This window comes from Dermacentor andersoni, chromosome 10, assembly GCF_023375885.2.
Source record: "Dermacentor andersoni chromosome 10, qqDerAnde1_hic_scaffold, whole genome shotgun sequence".
NCBI lineage: Eukaryota > Metazoa > Arthropoda > Arachnida > Ixodida > Ixodidae > Dermacentor > Dermacentor andersoni.
The window spans coordinates 47802917-47820189 of NC_092823.1; the positions used below are offsets into that span (position 1 = coordinate 47802917).

Sequence of the window (17273 nt, forward strand, 5' to 3'; positions counted from 1 at the left end):
TTCTCACTGCGCTGAACCCCACTTCGGGGAAGATTGAAGGGCCATTGTTCCTAAATGTTCAAATTGTCGAGGATACCAAGAAGCTTCACGAAAAAATTGCCTGAACATTAGGAAGCATCCGGTCGTCTTGAAACAAATGACGTGGGACCATTCGTCTCATCGGCAGGCTACCAAAACCACCAAACCCAGTATTCGTTAAACAATGTCAATGCCTCCACCGTGTCCGTCGCTTGCCCTGCTACTCCACCTCTCTTGCCGCCCAGACCAGTCGCGGCTGTCAAGAAACAGAAATACTGAGAAAAAGTGAGGCTGCAGCTGTTGCAGCTTGGCCTAGCTTGTCGAAGCCGCAGCCACCTGCAAATCGACAGTGCACATCGGCAACCTGGAATTTTGAACCTCCCTTTGATAAACTGCTTGAAGAGATACAACCAAGTGATCATATTGCTTCGATGACTCATGACTGCGATTCGCACGCTCCTCAGCAAGGTGAATGACTTGGGAGACGCTTAAGCTAGGCCTTTTAAGAGCAGAACACAATAGCATTAAAAGGTCCTGGACTGCTTCTTACGCATGACGGCAACTGCACCTTATGCGACCGTAATTGTTACTGGGAAACACTTGCGGCAAAAAATACGCACGAAGGCGAACTTCTTCGCTATGTGGTTTTTTTTGCTTTCCGCCCCCCTCCCCCCCGGCGTCGCAGCTGTCGCGGATGCTAGAAAGTGGCGCGGCGTGCTATGATTGGTAGACAGCGTGCTGCGTGCGTCGCTCTGGGAATGGGAGAAAGGCGGCGCGAGCCGTGCTGCGATTAGTAACCACGTTTTGGTCACGCTCAACGCGGTGAACTTAGGGTCAACGTCGCTGACGCTGTGCTCGCTGCACAGCGGGGCCCTTAAAGCGGTAGCTTTAAAACGCCGTCAGTTAAGAGGGCATAATGAATACATTGATGCGCCAAAAAAGGAAAAATCTAGACTTGGGAGGGAGAGTACAAAACGACAGATTGAACACTGAACTTCAACTGATCTTATTCTTACAGCAGGGTAGGGAGAATGAACAAATGCGCATGCGTACATCAGTGTTGCCTGGAGCGATTACAGTGACGTTTTTAACAGTTGCAACTCGTTTTCAAAGAGAAAAACAGATGTATCACTAATACAACTCGTGACTCGCTCTTTTATGTGATATGCCTCCAAAAGTTCTCTTCCTAGCGTATCGCCACTCCTGCCAAGTATCTTTATCTCACGCAGTAGTGGCTGGCATCTGCCTTCCAGGCAAACCATGCAATGTGTAGGTAAATGCGCATTACCTTTGTTGATTACAGACAATCCATGCTCCCGGGCCCGGTCACTAACACATCTCCCCGTTTGTCTAACGTAACATTTCCCACATTTCAGCGGTGTCTCGTATATAACGCCCGTCGCACATTTCACGTACTGTATAGTGTTCTTTTTCTGGCATCCTGACTTTTTGTCAACGCGGCTTATGCGCGGTCACAGTCCAACCAACTTGCTTGGCGCCGAGAAAACAACTGGCACACCAAACCTAGTAGCGCCTTTCTTCAAGTTGTGGGAAAGCTTGTGGACGTATGGCATCACTGCGGGTTTGCCTCGTTTTCGGTCGGGCCTAGGCGTATGCCTTTTTCTCTTCACCTTCTGGAGCAATGTTTTTGACACCGCCCGAACGACCGAGCTCAGGTAACCGGCTTTGTGTAGCATCGCCAATTGCTTGTCAAAGCTGGCCTGCATCGCTTGAGGGCACGACTTCGTGAGAGCAGATTCGAGGCAATGTGTGGTCATTCCTCTTTTAATTAACTTTGAGTTTGCCGAATCGTACGGTAGCAATTCCTTTGGGTACGTGGGCTATACTGTCAACATACATGGTTTTTGTCAAAAGCTAAAGACAGATCTAAAAACTGAAGAAACTGAAGTGGTGATACGTTAGCGAGAGAACTTTTGGAGGCATGTCACATAAAAGAGAGATGCAGGAGTTGTATTAGTGATGCATCTGTTTTTCTGTTTGAAAACGAGTTGCAACTGTTAAAAACGTCACTGTTCTCGCTCTAGGCAACACTGATCTACGCATGCGCATTTGTTCATTCTCCCTGCCCTGCTGTAAGTATAGGATGAGTTGAAGTTCAGTGCTCAATCTGTCGTTTCGTACTCTTCCTCCCAAGTCTTTATTTTTCCCTTTTTGGCGCATCAATGTATTCATTATATCCCAACCAACTCGCTCATTAACAAGTTCTACTCAGAGGGCATGACAGGTACTGCTTGCTCTTAAAATTTAATTGTGGGGTTTTACGTCCCAAAACCCCGCTCTCATTGTGACGCGCGCCATAATGGGGGACTCTGCAAATATGGATGACCAGGGCTTCTCTAACGTGACCTAAAGCTAAGTAAACGGGTGATTTCGCAATCACCTCTATCGGAACGCGGCCAATTTGGCCAGTATTCAATCCCGTTACCTCGTACTTAGCTTAGCGTAGCTCGTGCTTGCCTATGACCCAACACCATAGCCACAAAGCAACAATAGCGGGTACTGCATGCTCTAAATCGTGTACTTGCAAGCCTTGAGTAGGCGCCTAGTCAGGTCCAATACTGTAAATTCGCATTGAGGTCACACAAGCTTCAATATTACGGTGGGACGCCGTAGGCTTGAAGTACCGCATCTCATCATTCTGTCAGTATAATCAAAGAAATCGGATTCCCATAACAATTAGTTGCAAACCCAACGTACTTGCTCACATCAAACTGTCAGGGTAGGAACCATTCATTTCGTCAATGTGCGTACAACTCAGCCAAGTAAGTGTCATTGGTGCCTACATATATCTGTCAGGACTAGTTGAATGCGATAGACTGCAAGACATATTGTTACGAACCGGTGGTCTTAGGAATATAACTGCGAATTTTAACAAGCATCCCTTAATCTGGGGTAGCTCGGCAGTCCATTCCAGACGCAGGAATCCTGTGTCATTGGCCTCTTAACGCGACCTTTCTCTTATCAATGATAGCAGTCCTATCTACCTGCGATGCCTCAAGCAATCCAGTTTCTGGATTTGACTTTGGTATCACAGTGCTTGAGTTCGCAATTTCATTGGTATTCAGTGATAGAAACTCATGGAAGTGACCGTATTCCTACTTGCTTGCCGATCAGGGGGCTGAACAATTCCTCTTCGTCGAACGAAGTAACAGGAACCGGCTAGTCTAAATTGAGACTACACATGGAAAAGTCATGCAGAGAACACTTTAGCCATAGTCTGGAGGAAACCATCCCAGAGGCAATGAGAGAAACTTTATGCCTCCGAAGATTCACAGGGAACCATTCCTAACCCAACGTAGAACTAGAGAAGCTAACTGCATTTAGGCGACGAGCTGAAATCAGACACAGGCGCACGAATATAGTTTGTGACCTGAAAATGCCACGGAGAACACAGGAGATCCGGCACCGTTTGGAGAAATTGCAGGAACATCATGGGAAATCCTTTTGTGAAACACTGGACCTTTGTAAACCATTGTCATGCATCTGGAGGACAGTTTGTCACCTGCCCTCGTGTCCGCAACAGGCACATCCTTCCATGACAATAGCCTTGCTTCATTTCCGCACGCAACTTGAGGTGGCGAATGATTGTTGCGCGCAGATCGTTGGCGCGTGTATCACCCCCAGTGCCAAAGATGTGGGTAGTGTATCTGCTCCTCGCGTCCCAGAAATGAAAATTCCATTTACTATAGAAGAACCTGACATCTCTTCGGCTGCTTCTCGACGTTTATCTTCACTAGGGTCCAAAGGCGTCACTTATGCTGGTCTAGCCCATCTTGAAAAAGATAGGAGGCAAGATCAGTTGAATTACTACAACCGCTAATGACATGATGGCATTCTTGCTCAGCAATGGAAGATAAGTCCTCTTGTACCACTGCTCAAATCAGGAAAGTCGCCTTCCGACCATACGTCATATTGCTATATTGCCCGGCACGTTACACATAGAAAGTAATAAAAAAGATTATCCTTACCAGCCTGGAATCGTGGCTTGAACGCCATATTGTGTACTTTGTCTCCTTGGAAAGCTCACAGGCAAAGCAGGTCATCAATAGACGATGTTACTGACCTCGCGGCTTTCATATCACCCAATGAGGACGCAAGCACATATTAGTGACGCTCTTTCCTGGTGTGAAAATGTTGTACGATACGAGTTAATAGAGGCTGTTGGAATTGGGAATCAAATGTTTCAGTGGATCAGGGACTCTTTGACGAGAAGGTGCTTCTTTGTGAACACCGCAAATGGCCCCTCTGCCATTTATAATACATACTGTGGCGTTTCACAGGGTGGGGTGTTGAGGCCTATTATTTTTAACCTATGATTGGCCTTGCATGAGTATTACGCAAGCAAATTCCCTTATCAATGTACGCTGACGATATTTGTCTTTGGTCTTCTGCTGTCACTCGTCCTCAAGCGCGTGGAAGAATTCAGCGGGCAGCCACCCTAACTTCTTCATACCTTCACCAACAAGGCATTAATGGGGCCATAGAAAAATGCGTGTTAATCGCGCTTCCCTCCATGTTTTTCTCAATCACGTACCAGAAGTCTCATCGCGTCTTAGGTGTGATTATCCACAGGGACCTTTCATACAGACCCTAATGCATTAACATCAAGCAGACTAATGTCGATTGCACACATAATGAAATTCTAGTGAGGAAAAACCTGACGCATGTTGGTACGGTCCATGCTGCAGCTGTAGAGATCACTGTTTCTGGGCTTTTTACGGTACAGCTTGCTGCTTTTGGCGGACACATGCAAGACAAATATTCACACCCTAAAACCCAAGGCCAGGTACTAAGGATATGTCGGAGACTACCACGACGCCCCTCGACTCATGCAACAATAAGTATTGCTTCATTCCAACATACATCAAAAGTGGTAACCTTAAAGCACACATTCGAGATCTGTGTCACGTACACAGTAACTATATTGCCGTTTTGCCGGCGCAACTACCTCTAGGCACATTTTCCTTACTTGTTTCGACACATCAAGGCAGCCCTACGTCGGCCTTTACACCCTCAGCAAGACGACTCTTACCCCTTTGGTATCTATGCCACCACAAGTATATCTTACAATCCTAGGAATTATGAGTAATTCCCCATCACTAAACAGTTGCTCTACGACACTTGACATTGTGAGTACCGAAATGAGGCATATGGACAAAAAACGTACATATACACCGATGAAATAGTCTCAGCCACCAGCTCCGTAAGCGCTATTAAAATCACGGCCTACAAGTACCGATGAAATTGAAAGTGTACCACATAACGACCTTTACGGCAACAGAAGATGCCGCCCTATGCGCCGCTGTTAATTACATCGCAATAGCAAAGCGCCGAAAGTGAGTCGTTTTTTGTGACTCCAAGGTAGCCCTTCGAAACTTGCAGTCAGCCTGACGACGCAAGACACATGAACAACTGGTTTTTGAGACTAGAGAGGTTCTCCACGAAGCCCTCAGATAGGTACATCACACCATCTTCCGGTGACTTCCGGGGCACTGTGGCACTGTCGGCATTGACTTTGCTTATGATGCCACCCTGCCATTTCCTATACCCTAATCAAGGAGAGACTTGTCGGGGGAATCTTCGTTTACGTGTTCAAACCAAAAACGGCAACTTCGTGGAACTCCCCAATTTTCTTGAACGGTCCTATCCACCGGCTGGATCCCTCATTGAATTTGCTGATTCCATGGCAACTGTCCCACCGTGATGCGACTTTACTGCGCCGCATCTGTTTAGGGGAGCCAGCTGCGGCACATGAGAGAAGATTAGTAGTGGCTACTACGAAAGCGTGTTTATTGTTTATTGGAATGTCCAACACACCTATCTGTGACTCATGCAGCTGTCAAAAGACGGTCAAATACCCTTTGTGCTCTCGTAATCTTTGACATCAAACGCGACGTTCTTCGGAGTGCGGTAAACCGATTAGACAGCAGACCATTGTCTGAGACAAAACTTCTTGGACCGTGGCCCCTCGAGTCACACGCTTACAAATCAACGCGGGCGTAGCTATGAATCACGAAATCAACTTGCCTCAGTCAGCGATTCTAGGCTTCACGCATTTGACAGCCACACGTGTTCACACGAGTGCACCTCATTTTGCCTCTGCTTTCTTTCTTTTCATCACTTAAACCCCTTCCTCCGTGCAGGGCAGCGAACCAGCCGTGCGTCTGGTGGACCACCCTACCTTTTCTTCCTTCTTTCCTCCTCCTCCTGCAACACTATTCGCGTCACATATGTAGTCTGGTTATACAACGTACGGGAACATCAAACAGTGCATAAAGTCGGTGGCAGAGGATATTTCAATAAATTCAGGCAAATCTTCCGTTAAGAAATAACGTTAACAACGGTTAGCAGATGGTAAATCGTCATCTCTCAAAATATAAACAAGTGTGTGTGTCACTATGATGCGTACTTAGCTAAGTACTGGTTTGTATGTAGCCCCAGTGTGTATGGAAGACATATACGCAAAAATAATAAAATAATCTAAGTATGAATTCATACGTGACCAAGAATAAATTGTAATTACCTGAGATGGCGTTCCACAAAAGAAACTGAAGAAAGACTTGCCTCATGTTGAATAGGTTCCTGAAGATAAAGAAAGGTTGTGGGCCAGTGCTTATGAGCCGTTATTTCTACTTAGAAATGGCCCATGTACGACGAATCAATACGAAAGATTTATTCCGGCGTCTGATTCACGGACAACAGCAGCTAAGCTACTGGTGTATATAGAGAGAAAGCCTTATGTAAACGCACTAAACACGTCATCAATGTGATTCCAAACGAAAATCAACATAACATTTCTCCTGGTTGTTTTAACGGATGCTCTTAATGAGGAGGTCAAATTCACATCTAAAAACGTTTCTTTTCTCGCTACTAGAAATCCAGGAATTCAACATTCAAACATAGGCATGAAGATATTAGATGGAAAATTACAGTACGACATTTAAGGATTAAGAAATTTCCGGCTTTTATGTGACGCTGTTTCGCGATGGAAGTGTCAGACCAAGACAGCTGTGCCTGGCGATACAGAAATATTTCTCTTCAGGCAGATTCCACACAATGGCTAGCCAGGCGCTTGCAAATTATCTGGAGTTTCTGCACTTTGTTGTCAACCAGCGTGTCTAACCATGAACTCTCTCTTATTTACTGAGCAAGGAGCACTGTGACAATTCACGGCTAACAAGCTAAGGAAAACAACAAGAACAGGCAGCACGCCGAGGCCACAGAAACATATGTGTGACGGAGATGACATTCGACGTACCGTTGACCAGACATACATATGCTAGAGCAGAGAGACCTGAGAAACGCACACGGAACCAATTCCTAACATTCAACTGCTCAATCACCTTCATCCTCCCTCTTAACAGCCGGTGCATTAGCAGTTTAAACATTGTGAGCTTTGATAATGCCCCGATATGACGAAGCATGTCGTAGTGTAGGACTCCGCCATAATGTTGAGCAGCTGCGGTTCTTTAACGTGCACATATTTATGCAAAAAAGGGGGTTGAGGCGCGCAGACAGGACACAAGCGTAGAGAAGTGGACATCACGAACGCCGACTACCAACTGAAGGGAGCAGCTAGGCGAAAAAAGAAAGAAGATAAACCACATCTGCACAAGCTCTGGAGTGGTATCACCACGTGTCAGTCGGGTACAAATGCCGGGTACAACTGTTAAGGCACTTGACCTCTTCCTTATGTAAAGTAATCGAAGGCTGACTCACGCACGCACTTCCACCATTATATATGTGCCATGCCTCTACCATAAGACGCGTATCTTTATTCTTATGTCTGTATAATATCGAGCATTCATCTACCTTTGGCATGCATTTATAATCTTGGCAATGGAGGGGAAGATTAGAAGGCGATCCACTGGTTAACAACCTTTTACGTTCCATCAGCCTCTGATTCATACACCGCCCCGTTTGCCGTACGTAGAACTGGCCACAGCTAAAGGGAATTTTATAAGCCACACCCATACGACAGTCAGTAAAACTGTTGTTCTTATTGTGCTTCACTGGATCTACTTGCAACTTTTTTAAGCCTTTGTGATACTGAATGAATGTACAGAATAGCCACTACTCTTTTTTGCTATTACTGCTTTCTGTAATCACGCCCGTCCTCCTCGAAACCGACTTCTTTAGGCGTTCAGCCCCAGTGGTAACTGCTACGCTAAGATAACCTGCTTCTAATAGACACCCGACCTGCGCATTGAAACTGACGCTCATTCAATGCATGCAGGATCTGTTGAGAGAAGACTTAAGGCACGACATAGCAATTCCGTTTTTTACTACTTTGGAATGCTAGGATTGAAAGTTTAACAACGGCTTCGAAGATCTTGGCGAGTACTGCCAACAAACGTGATTTTGTTCGAAGACCATGGAAATGTCTAGAAACTGAATCACCCGTGGCTGAGGAAATTTCTTGGTAAATTTTATTCCTCCTCCATAAAGTTTAAATTGCTCACTTACTGAGGTAGCAGCGGAATCGAATTCTCCCCTATAGCAGAAAAATATGTAATCATCAACGTAACGAAATATCTTGATAACGCAATCCCCTAAGGCATTTCTCTAAGCATCTGTCTACCTTACTCAGGTAAATATCGCTAAGAATAGGTGCAGCCTTTGAGCGAATACAAATGTCTTATTTCTGCATAAATACGCCATCTCTCCACGCACTCAGCGTCGCCTTTAAGTACATCGAAAAAAATTCTAGAAAAGCTCCCGTGGAAACACGGCATCTGTCAATAAAAGCCGACTCTTGCACTTGTTCTTTAATGCATTGGTTTACGGAATTTAGCAACCCGTCATAGGGCAAGGAGCAAAACAGGTCTTCGATATCCATAATAAAAGCTGTACAATCGCCAGGATTTTCCTCTCTCAAATACTGAAATAGTGCCTGAGAATTACGCAAGCAAAAGGGGTCAGAAAAAAACTAGTGAAGCTAAGCAGATCTGTAGATAACTAGCGACACAGACCTGCCACGACCCTTTCTGCAACGTGCGGAAGTGGTGAATGACCGGCATTACAGTTAAATTCGCTTTTTGATTTCGTAACAATTCGACTCCTCTCAAACAATGCCAGAAAATATGATGAAAAGATCCGATTTTCAAGCATCCCTCCCTTCCCGGGCATTATTTCCTGCATTTTAAGAACACAAATACACGGCTGACTGCACGTTTCCAAAACAACTTGGCCTCAGTCGACGCGACGGTAGGCCAAGTACACAGATGCGGCTACAACAGAGCCTCTCAGCCAGACCATGTTACACGCTCGCAGAATCCCTTCTAGTCACACTCAAGACAAATTCGATGCTGCAAAGCCTGTTTTCAGTCGCTCAGAAGACAAAAATGTGAACGTCTTGAGCTTGTGCTTGAAATGCGTCGCAGACTGTCAAACAAAATTCATTACCTTGCTGTAGTCCAGTAGTGCAGCGGTGCCGTGTCTAAATGGAGACGAAACGCAATAAAACGCCGGGAGCCCGACAAACGGGCTACATCCAAATGAGACAGGTCGCCGAGCAGGCGAGCTTCACATGCGCAGTCGGCCTCGCTCGCTTTCGTGGCATATCTATCGAATGGCGCATGCGTATGGCGCGTCTGGAGTGTCGCTAATTTGTTGCAAGGTAACGCAAGAAAAATAAGTCGTGAAGTAGAAGTTAATTTATACGCAAAGCTTTTTAGTTTTAGCGGGAAGGAATAAAACAAGAATAAAACACTATCTTCCAGTTCATTAAACATTCTTTTTTTTCCCGATGCTCGCGTCAACTAACGGATGGGGTTGACACTAGGCGGGATGTGTTTCCTGTAGGAGTTGTCTTCAAGTGTGTCCTCTTGTTGAATTTCTTTCTCTATGGTTCTGGCTCGTCCTTTATCGCACTCCTCGCCCCTAGGCAGTAGAGCGCCTCCGTCGTTTGGTTGGAACCACTAATCTTACTGGATGTTTCGCCTGTGACGTCAGCAGCAGAAGCTATAAGGGCAACACCGGTGCCTCGAACATTCAGTGGACGTCTGGCAGCCGCGTGTGGCCCATGTTCGATCGTTGCCTATTTTTTACGCAGTTACGTTTTTCTTGAAAACGCACGTTCTTTTCGTTCCAATGAGCAGTTTTGCTGCTGTTTCCAGGCCCACATCGTCACGGCTTTGTCTTGGTCTTTGTATGCTTGATTTATGCATTGTGTTAATAGTCTATTTAAGCGGGGACGTTGAGCTCAACCCTGGTCCCAAGAGTGAAGCACAGGGGACCAGACCAGCTACCCGATTCGCCGGCAAGTCTTCCTCCGACGAAACTTCCGAAAATAACAATGACGCGCCCTCAGTTGCCGAAATGTTGAATAAACTGCTTTCTGGAGATGAAAAAAAAACCTCTTTTGACATCTCTGCCCTCCCTCAGACTGTCAATTCTCGGTTTCAAAACTCTGAAGAAATTTTGCTCACAGAGTTTGCGGGATTGTGAATATATGTCGCACTAACTCAACTGACCTCTCTCACGCCAACATGGCTCGTTTCAGATACGGGAATGGGTAGGTAGTGCTGTTCACTGAAACTCTTTGACGCCGACTTAAAGCACTGGTGATGTGCTCGTCGTTCTGTGCCAGTCCGCAGTGGGTAAAACATCAATAATGTTAAGGCAGTATAGGGCTGATGAATCGGAAAATCCGGCTTCGTTGCCGGCATTGGCGTGACCAAAGTCATCAAACTAAAATTTTGGTGGGAGTTAACCAACGACGCTGGTATTAACTGAGGCCAAGGTAATTGAGACGCAGTTAATCAAGATGAAGTTAACTAAGGCACTGCAACCCACGACCTTAGATGTAAATATGGGCGAAGTGATTTAAGGTGCACTTTATAAAGAAAGGGTTAAATTAGGCAATGCAACACACAACCTAAGGTGGAAAACGAGCACTCGACCTTTAGTGGAAGTCGAACACACTACCTTGCGTTGTGCGCACCTTGTGAGAAACACCATTGGTCATGTGATGTCGCGCTGCCTCTGCTGACGTCGATTCTAGAGTCACATGGCTCCGCCACTGGCGCCACCGGACGTCGCCGCGCTTCTGCTGGCGTGGCCGCTTGACTCACGTGGTCGCAATGCTTTCACATCCACCTAGGGATAAGTAGAGGCACCTTGCATTCTTTATTATTTTCCAATGTTTGGCGGAATTGGGTCGTTTGACATTAGGGAATGGGTAGGTACTGCTGTCCATTGAAACTCTTTGACGCCGACTTAAAGCACTTAAACCTTCGTTACAAGGATCCCTCAATAACAACAACACACTGCTTTAGCAGTATGAGCCGCAAGTGCATCTGGGTACGTGCCACTTCTGCGCCGCCAACGGCTTATCGAGCTGCGTCATGAATGCCCTAGGTTTGTGCCGAACAAGAACAAAAGAAGTTAACCGTGGGGCCCCATTTTTATTAATCATACATGTTCGTTGGCTTCTTATGACATGTATGTGTCGTGCGTCAATGGATCTTTCGCCGACTAGAGTCAGGGGGTATGTGCCACTTGATTGATTGATTGATTGATTGTTATGCTTTGTCACAGTATAGTGTAACAGGAGGAGGAGGGAAAAGCCGTTCAAATGAAGGCTTGAGGTTTCCTCCACCCCCTTTGTGAACAAGGTACTTTTGGTTGGAGTTAAGCCACGCTGCAAGCGAGGGAAGAATTCTCAGCGTTCACTGGCACTGGCGCGTTTCGCTTTTTGTCTCGGAACAAGCGCTCGCTCATCTCGGCAACGTCACTAGATGGCGCAGCATGTCCTGAAAGACGCGCAAACAGAGGACCCGAGTTGCCGCCTGACGCAATTCTCAGCATTCGGATGCACCGGCGAACCTTTTGATTCGGAGGTTGCGGGCAAAACCGGAGTCCTTATGCAGTGCACGCCTCATACATAAGTAACTCCGTTCTCTGGTGACAATACGCTGCGTAGGTATATTGATTCAATGGAAAGTGCTTTACCGTCGACAGCCGTGGTCAGATAAGTTCTGCCGAATTATCTCTGTCATTTGTGGTGGAACTGAGAAAGTTACTACGATGTATCTTCTTCGTGCCACCATTCTTGGAAAAGAACGAAGTCGGAAGGTGTGCAAGTCGATACATGATTTAAAGCGAATAACCAGCGGAAGGAAAAAGACGTACATAGAGAAGGTAGCACATGATAGGGCGAGGTGGAAACTATTAATTGAATTCTTGTAACAAGAAATAACAAATGAATAGCATCCTCCAGTCTAGCTGCCGATTCTCGGAAATCATCGCAAAACCAATGCAAAAATATCATCTGAAAGCAGGTCACCCGTTCTGCTAGAAAAGGCGTAAAAGAAAACGGGAAATTAGTTCGGGTTTCGCAGACAGAAGTAGAAATGCATATGGTAGCAGAGTTTCAAGGACACTTAAACAAATGTGCGGCGCAAGCCATGTTGCACCTGAAACCGTGCTGAAAATAAAGCATTGTTGCTGTAAAGAACAGATACTTGAAGTAATATGATATGTACCTTTATCTAAAATGAAGGAGATTACGTGTGCTAGAGCGACATTCTTAAATCTTATTGACAAAGAATTACGATTGCTGGTTGGTGGGAGCATATCAGCTTATTTGTTTCTAGATAATGTTCCTTTTTCAGGTGGTTTTGTGATTGTTTTGACGCATGCACCGTAGGAATGGGAGAGGTTACGCATATCTCATAATAAACATTTTTTGTTAGTACAGAGTTTACGCGGCCATCTTCTACCTGCGTGTATTGTGTTTTGACTTGGCTTTTTACCTGCAATTTTGTTTAAGCTGTTGAATGCTACCTGATAGATTTCTTGTGCGCAACAAATCCTACGTCCAAACCTAACTTTTCCCTTAGTTCGTTTCCTAAAACCGATTTTGGTGCCAAATATATTTTTTGACCTTTCAAAAAATTGTTTCATGGGAGTGCCTAAGCTGTCCTGGAGGTAAAATTAATATTTCAACCAAGAGTCACAGCACTTCTGTTGAATAGTTGAAGTTGCCCTCACACCTTTAAGATTGGAGGCCACTTCAGAAGTAAATTTTTTTTTTTTCAAAGACAGATTTTTGTTTTTTACATCTTATATATGTTCAAAGATTCCAAAACACGTTGCGAAAGAAATCATAGTCCTATCTTCATTAGTTTGAAATTTACAGCATGTTTTCTTAGCTATACCGTCGTATTGGCAAGCCGAAACCACATTGCATTAGTTGCAAGAATCAGTACTATTTCTGTTAATAAATATTATTCAAAATACTTTCGTCATTTTCTCTCCTTGAGAACAGCCACATGAACGAAAGCAGACTCTATTGCACCTCACAAGGCCCCAGAAATGAATCGGCTGCATTTTAAGGCGTTTTGTGTTGTTTCTAATATGTTTCAAGTGGTTTGGATGGTTGAAGTATTTCTCAGGACAAAATCTTGCTCCACCTCATTTTCCGCACACATTGATAACGTGTTTCTCAATCAGTATTTGGAATGCAACTTTGCACGCTCAATTCTCGCATAGAGATGTGGGCAACGCCTTGAACAAGATAAATTGATGGAATATTTTTGAATTTACAGCTGATCTCGCAAATAAATTTGGTCCATATGGGCAATTTTCTTTATAGTTTCTTAAACATGACATCCTTATAATTATCGCACTACATTTATCCTTATTCATTTCATAGTTTCCAGGCTTAGCTACATAAATGCCAAAGCTTTGCTCACTTCAGAGATTTATTAGATACTTATCAGCGGTGGCGCGACTAGCACTTTTACCATATATTGTGAGAAAGAAACATACGAAAAAATTACTAAAAAATTTCTACGCTGTAAAGAGCCAGGTAACATAAATAAGGCATACTCATTCAGGACAAACAACTTATATAAATGATGGTTTCTTCATTAAAATAAAGTTTTTTTTTGTTGTTTGTGGTCTAGCACTGTAAATACACGTAATAAAACTCCGCCTTATAGTAAGTGTTGCACTCCAGCGATTGCTATCACCCTATCAGGGTAGAGGGGTTGTAGGATTCCTGAGGAATATAATTGACCCTCCGCTCTGGAAAAGAACTAATACTCGTTCGGATTTCTTAGGCTCTATTCTAAAGTACAACTCTGAAAGCAGGACTGAAATTATGGACAACGAATTCATCCATGAAAGCTAGTTTGCAGCACGCATTTTGTAGTAAGAGTACCTATTATCTTAGACGTGCGTAACCGGAATGCATAAAATTTAATTTTCCGTGGAGCATTTGAAAGCGTCTTTTTCATATTTGCACAACTAATTTTGGCAAGGTCGCTCAATAAGGGACCACATAAGGCGAGAATTAGTCCAAGCTTATGAGCGTATTTCAGTGCTCCGAAACTTCATTTATGCCACTGTTGAGCTCTCACGGGAATACCTCAGTGTGCGCTGTATCCTTATACAATTATACCACTGTTAGTGAGTTTGGTTCTTTAATATGCCATCCCGTAATTTAACACAAGGTCATGGTTTTCTGATTGAACCTTAAGTGTTACAATATGGTGCACTTAAATCAACCGGACGAGCGAAAAGTATCTGCAAAGACTACAGAGGTATGCGACGCTTACTGAAGTCATGAGGCAAAAGATGAAGTGATGGGCCCACGACATATGGGCAGCTATGATGAGCGAGCAACAAGAGAAGCGAAGGGATTCTAAAGAACAGTGACATGCCAAGTCGACGGCTGCTTTACAGGTCGCCGAGACTAACAGGTCACGATTTGAGGACCACCACTTGCGGTACGCCGACGCGTGCTTTCAAAAGCACTTTGTCCAATATAAATTTGTAGCCGCGAGCGCGTCTGCAACCGTCTCTGGTTCCAATGGTACATCGTCAGGGTGTCGCGGCCCGTGACTGAGCGTTTTACCTGGAGGAATTATGTTCGTTCGGGCTTTTTCGAATGTGTAGGCGAAAATGTTTTGCGCTCATTGAAATAATCATAATGGATGGTTTTATTATGTAATGTTTATTCTAACCTGTTTACTTGCCAGCAAAAACTCAAGGGGTATACGTGACAATAATCTTTCTGTGAACCTCCTATCTTCAGTATAACTGACAATAGGGGACAACATGCTTGAAAAGTTTGCAGCCCTTTATACGAAATTTCTCAGGATTTCAAGGGTCCCATTGAACTGAAAGAATGCCAACATTATACTAATCCACAAAAAGGAGACGTTAAAGAATTAAAAAAAATTATATGCCCGTTAGCTCACTTTCAGTATTGTATAAAATCTTCATGAAAATAATTTACAATAGAATAGAGGCAACACTTGACTTCAGCAAAGGGAACAGGCTGGCTTTAGGAAGGGGCACTGTACAATGGATCCCGCCCATGTGATCAATAAGGTAATCGAGAAATCTGCAGAGTACAATCAGCCTCTCGACATGGCTTTCACAGATTACGAAAATGCATTTGATTCTGTAGAGATACCAGCAGTCATAGACTAATTACGTAATGAAGAGTACAGGAGGATTATGTAAATATCTTGGAAAATCTCCGCAAAGATTCTACAGCCACCCTAGTTCTACACAAGAAAATTAGGAAGATACCCATAAAGAAAGGGGTAACACAGAAAGACACAATCTCTCCAGTGCTATTCACTGCGTGCTTCGAAGTATCCAAGCTATTAAAGTTGGACTTCGTAGGAGTAAGCAACGGCGAATATATCAGCAACCTTCGGTTCGCAGATGAGATTGTTCTGCTCAGCAACACTGGGAGACGGGTTACAGTAAATGATTGAAGACCTTAACAAAGAAAGTATAAGAGTGTGGTTTAAGAATAATATGCAGAAGACAAAGATAATGATCAATAGCCGGAGAAGGGAACCAGAGTTCAGGATCGCCAGTCAGCCTCTAGAGTCTGTGAAGCATTATGTTTACCTAGGTCAATTATTCACAGGGGACCCACATAATGAGAAGCAAATTTACAGAAGAACAGAAATGGGTTGGAGCGAATTCGGCAACCACTGTCAGGTCCTGACTGGAAGCTTACCATTATCATTTAAAAGAAAATTCTGCACTTCTTGACTTACGAAGCTGCAGAACAAGTTGATAACCGTACAAAGCGTGATGGAACGAAGAATGACTGGCGTAACGTTAAGAGAAAGGAAGTGAGTGGTGTAGATCAAAGAGCAAACGGGCATAGCCAATATTCTAATTGACATTAAAAGAAACAAATGAAGCTGGGCAGGTGATTAATTGCGTAGGTTGGATAACAGGTGTGCCATTAGGATGACAGAATGGGTGTCAAGAGAAGGTAAATACAGTCGAGGACGGCGGAGACTAGGTGGGCTGATGAAATTAAGAAATTCGCAGGGCAACTTGGAATCGGTTGGTGCACCACAGAGGTAATTGGAGATCGGCAGGAAAAGCCTTCGTCCTGCAGTAGACCTAGAACAGGTTGATTATTATTATTATTATTATTATTATTATTACTCCGCCAATGGGGGTCAACATAGCTACTGAACTCCATGCGTCGGTTTTTCTGTGAGAGCGGACTCAGCCCGTGCCGCACCTGGCTCCTTACGATTTTCTTGAAACGCATGCCCAGATCGTCTGCCTTTGTTCTGGCTTCTGCGGACGTGTTGTCCCTCGATTATCTTCCTGCTTTGGCTGACAACGTCTAATCAGTTGCTGTCATGTTACGCGCACTCTGCACGCCGAAGACGCTGTTCTGCCCACAAGTATTCCTCGCGTCATTTGGCTACTTCTCCCATCGGCTCATACAAGCAATTGTTACAGCAGAACGCAAGAAAATTACCTTCGCCTGGCAACCGGCTCGGAAACGGCCAACGCGATCACTCACAGCGGCCTGTGATCTTGTTTTTTTAAGCTGACCATCTGTTCGGGGTATGGAATAAATCTACCCGACCAATATCTTCGTGAACACAGGGAGCAGTATTAAACGTACCTACTAGCACGGATCCCAGGCCAGGTGCACAGGAGGACGAATGCTATTTGTCATTAACTCTTTATGTTTCTATCAAGTTGGGAAGCATGCTCGCTTTCCAACTAATATACATTCAACTTAATTCGCCAGCCCCTCTTGTCCAGGCAGAACTCACATCCCCAATAGTATGAAAATCGAGAGGAAACAAATTTTATTGCAGATTGTGAATTCAGCTCTTCTGAATCAGCCAGCGGAATGGGCATTCGTTGTTGAAATAAGATACGAGGACCATGTAATGCAAAACGACATCAGAAATTTAGTCTAATATAGTACTGCCCTGGCTACA

General features: G+C 44.5%; 1 long non-coding RNA gene across 1 annotated transcript in view; it reads right to left on the reverse strand.

The window, feature by feature from the left end:
- Nucleotides 1–9517, reverse strand: part of LOC129388262 (uncharacterized) — an 80527-nt gene extending 71010 nt beyond the window's left edge. Inside the window, exon 1 of the long non-coding RNA XR_008615273.2 lies at nt 9445–9517. This is a non-coding gene — a long non-coding RNA (uncharacterized lncRNA). The remainder of the gene's footprint in view (nt 1–9444) is intronic.
- Nucleotides 9518–17273: the final 7756 nt, after the last annotated feature.